General features: G+C 45.2%; 1 pseudogene across 1 annotated transcript; it reads left to right on the forward strand.

The window, feature by feature from the left end:
- The first annotated feature begins 426 nt into the window (after positions 1-426).
- Positions 427-3,823, forward strand: LOC308172399 (UDP-glucuronosyltransferase 2B31-like; annotated as a pseudogene). The gene is made up of 3 exons: positions 427-879; positions 1,430-1,659; positions 3,465-3,823. The product of its transcript is annotated as a UDP-glucuronosyltransferase 2B31-like (transcript).
- The last annotated feature ends 732 nt before the right edge of the window (positions 3,824-4,555 follow it).

Raw genomic sequence — 4,555 nt, forward strand, 5'->3', positions numbered from 1 at the left:
GTCCTCTACCACTTTCGTTGCCGTGGCAATGGAGCGACTATCTGTGCCGACGATGGTGATGTCGTCCATGTACGCCACCACCTTGAGCCTCTCCCCCCGGGCCCCTGGTAGTGGGTAGCCCATGATGTTGGGGGAGTTCCTGATCTTCCGTAGGAACGGCTCCAGGTAGATGACGTACAGCAGAGGGGCCCAAGGGCATCCTGCCGTACTCCAGCTCTGATAGGGAAGGGGTCCGTCATATGGTTGTTGATCCGAACTCTGCTCGTGATGTTGTTGTAGCAGAGTTCGGTCCAGTGGAGCAGGTGCTGGGGGAAGTTCATGCCTCTTAGCACCCTCTGCAGGAAACCATGGCTAACCCTGTCAAAGGCCTTCTCCTGATCCAGACTGAGAAGGCCTAAAGGGGACCTCCGCTCCTGGGAGTGCAGGATGAGGTCTCTCACCAGGAGCAGGTTGTCATTGATGGACCTACCGGGTACAGGTTTGGTCTGGGGCAGGTTTGTCCAAAGGGTCAAGAACATGCTTTTCCACAGCATCATCGTCTTCCAACAGAAGTTCCTGATAGGGCCGAGCTATGATGCCATCTGCGATAAGTACTTTGAGGGAGGATGTGACATCATCAGCCTCATCCAAGAAGCGGACATTTGGCTGATGAGGGTAGACTTTGTGTTTGAGTTCCCCCAGCCCACCATGCCCAACGTGGTCTACATGGGGGAATTCCAGTGTAAGCCGGCCCAGCCCCTTCCCAGAGAGATGGAGGAGTTTGTTCAGAGCGCCGGGGAGCACGGGGTGATTGTCATGTCTCTGGGGACTCTGGTCAATGCTCTACACAACGATATCGCTGAAGAGATCGCCAGTGTCTTTGCCAAACTGCCTCAGAAGGTACTATTTAATTTTTCAAGAAGGTAGAAAAAAAAGAATAACTCTTTAATGTATTATTGAAACAACACTTGTGTATGAAAAAAAGCAATTACTAAATCAAGTATAATGTGACATTATACTAATTCAATGTTGTTGCTAGTTATTACAGGTTTATAACACAGGTATAAGGTAAGGTGAAGTTGAACCAATTTTCATCACCATTATATTTACTTATTTGGTTATATTTATATTTATATTACTACTATAATATAATATAATATAATATAATAATATAAATATATATATAATATAATATATTATAAATATAATATAATAAAGCCTTCACCAGTTAACCCTCTCCCCCTCCCCTTCCCATGTGTCCCCAGCACTACCATAATTAGACCCCTATACTTTCTTCTATTTACCTTTTTGTTTCTTTTTATTATTACTACTCAGGCTTTTCAGTTTGTAAAGCGTCTTTGAGTGTGTAGAAAAGCGCTATATAAGTCTAATGTATGATTATTATTATTATTATTATTACTATTATTATTATTATTATTATTACTACTAGGTGATCTGGAGACATGTCGGGGAGCGTCCCTCCACTGTGGGTAACAACACTCTGCTGGTTGACTGGATGCCTCAGAAGGACCTCCTGGGACACCCCCAGACCAAAGCCTTCGTGGCCCATGGAGGAACCAACGGAGTCCAGGAGGCCATCTACCACGGCGTCCCGGTGCTGGGCATCCCCGTGTTCTTCGACCAGTACGACAACCTGCTCCGCCTGCAGGAGAGAGGCGTGTAAAATAATTATTTCAGTATCTAAATATAAAATATCAAAGTGCAGCCTGCTTTCTTCAGATTGCATATAGAAAAGGTATTTATTATTATCTTTTGCAAAAGGAGAACAGTTTACAAGCATGTCAAGACAAGTCTTTAACAGTGAAACACCTCAGAAAAGTGTTTAACACAGAGGAAACATACATTTTTATACAGATGTAACAGTCACGCCCTCAGGTGAGGTACAGGCCAATCACAGGCATTTCCTGTCTGCATCTGTGATGAAGAGGGACTAGCTGTGATTTAGAGGATAGGGGGAATTGACCCCTACTTTCTCTTATGGCGCTTTTCCACTATCGTGCCCGGCTCGGGTCGGGTCAGCTCGCTTCGGCACGCTTTTGAACAGTTCTGGGTATTGGCGCTTTTCCACTATACACAAGAGACCAGGAACGAGTAGGAGGAGTAGGAGATAGTAGGCGGAGTTACGCGTCATAACAGCGCGCCATGGTGGTGACGTATATTTTCACGAGACACAACACAGCCACAACAATAGCAACATGGAGGAACTTGAAGCTATCGTATACTTTTTCCTCGGCATGTGGTATATTATTAACCGTGGTTTTTGGGAGAGAAAGAGAAAGAGAGAGAGGAAGCTATGTACACATAATAAAGGCATGTTTTTTGAACCCTTAAAACCACTGCCTTCACTTGTCTGCTTTATGAACTGTATGAGCATATGAGATGGCTACTGCCTGATCGATGTCGACACTGCTCGTAGTGAATATAAGCACTTGACGCATGTTGAACTCCTGGTTCATTGAGTTTACTCCCGGTTCACTTCTCAGGGTGGCACCACGGTGGTTCAGGGCTCAAAATGACCGTATACCGATGGTGGAGTTAGCCAGCATAGTCTTGTCTTTTTACCGTGGGTTAGGATAACAATTCAAACGTGTCCGGATAGGGGAGAGGACAGGGAATCCAAAACCATTTGAATGGTGTCGATACAACACTCTTATCACGGTCGACACAGCGCGGAGCGAATTCCCTGGTAGAACTTCTCTCCCCCCGCTGTCAACGGGAGTTTCAACCAGCAACACCATAGGCACAGCACATCGCCATAATAGCATTTTTTTTGTTATGCTTGTTGTAAATAAAAGTTCTATGATGCATTGAAATGACATTAAACTAAGATAATACGATGGTCAGCATAATTTTTCGAATCTTTATTAATAAGCTATTACAGAAACAGTAGTGACATAGAGCGAAATCTGTTGTGGTATTTAAAGATGGCGGTTAGTGAAGAAATCTATGAACATGGGATGACGATTTCCATTGACCAATCAACGGTGTGCAGCGTCACACGTCACACGCAGCCTGGCAAAAAGGTTCCGGCTCTCAAAAAGGTTCCTGCCCTCGAAGGGTAGCTAAAGAAGCGTGCCGTACCGCGCCATGCTGATCCAGGCCGACAAATGGAAAAGCGCCAAAGAAGCAGGCCAGCCTGGGCTGACCCGGGTCAGCCCTCTAGTGGAAAAGCACCATTAGAGACACAAAGGTGGAAGAGGGGCACACAGGCCACAAACTGGTTTGGTCTGGCTTTAGATGGTCTGGCCTGAGGAAACACAAAGGCCAGGAACTGCTTCAGATGGCTCAGTCTCTCTAGGTGCAGGTCAAGAGAAAAGAGAGCAATCAGGTCTTTGTAATCAGTTTAGCGTCTTTGAGTGTCTAGAAAAGCGCTATATAAGTCTAATGTATTCTTCTTCTTCTTCTTCTTCTTCTTATTATTATTATTATTAAAAGTAATAATTTTCTCCTACAGGTGCCACCAGGATCCTGGATCTGGCCAGTGTTAGAGGACACACCTTCCAGCAGGCCCTGGACGAGGTTCTCCACCACGGCCGCTACAGGCAGAGCATGCAGAGGCTGTCCCAGAGCCATCTTCTGGGTGGAGTTTGTAATGCGTCACAGGGGGGCGTCTCACCTGCGTACAGAGGCCTACAGGATGCCCTGGTATGTGTACCACTCTGTGGATGTGCTGCTGCTGCTGCTGCTGGCTGCTGGGACGCTCCTCCTGCTCTCCACCGCCGCCCAGCTCAGACTCCTGTGCTGCAGAGGGAAGAGGAGGACCAAGGCCACTACCCATCTCCCGTCGGAGACTGAAGACCCATCTCTTCAGGCTACACCTTAAACCCTTCTTTTCCTCACTCAAAATGTTCCTTTTCAACTCATTTGGCATGGGCAATGGTTATTTTTTGTAGGTACTAGTAAGCATACTGGCTAGTACAACTAGCACAGTCTTTGCCGTCCAGCTGGTCATATTGCAAAAAAAGATAGTGATGACACCCTAACCCTAATCAGTACCTCACTAGCCTGTGTTGGATTTCAACAGACACTGGAATGGAATCACTGCCATGTAGAGTTGCTGATTTAAGAACAATTTGGAATCTGGTCTCTCAAATTCTTTTCGAGAGCTGTATAATATATAGTGAAGATATGCAGCCAAGTTGTCAATAAAACTGAAATAGACCTAACATACACCTACGAACAAATATCCCATGTGTAGACTAGGTTTAAAATGACTGGTTTAACGGACTTTAATTGAATCTAGTTTTAAATGAAATTAAAATGATGTTCCCAAAGGTTTAGATTTAACTAGCGTTTATTGTAAACTTAATGTATAAACTAGGTTTAAAGTGGTGCAACAGGATTAGTAGATACATCTTGATTTAATCCAGTTTAAAAGTTAAACCATGTTGGTGCAACTCAGCTTCAATGTTTGTGGAGTTACTAGATACTAGTCACTAGAGTCTAGACCACATGTGTCAAAGTCAAGGCCCGCGGGCCAGATCAGGCCCGTGATTGAGTTCTCTCTCTTCTGCTGCTTCCTGCTTCTGAGTAGATTAGACGTGCTTCTCCCTCG

The sequence above is a fragment of the Nansenia antarctica genome (genome assembly GCF_963989245.1).
Source record: "Nansenia antarctica genome assembly, chromosome: 17".
In the NCBI taxonomy this organism is placed as follows: domain Eukaryota; kingdom Metazoa; phylum Chordata; class Actinopteri; order Argentiniformes; family Microstomatidae; genus Nansenia; species Nansenia antarctica.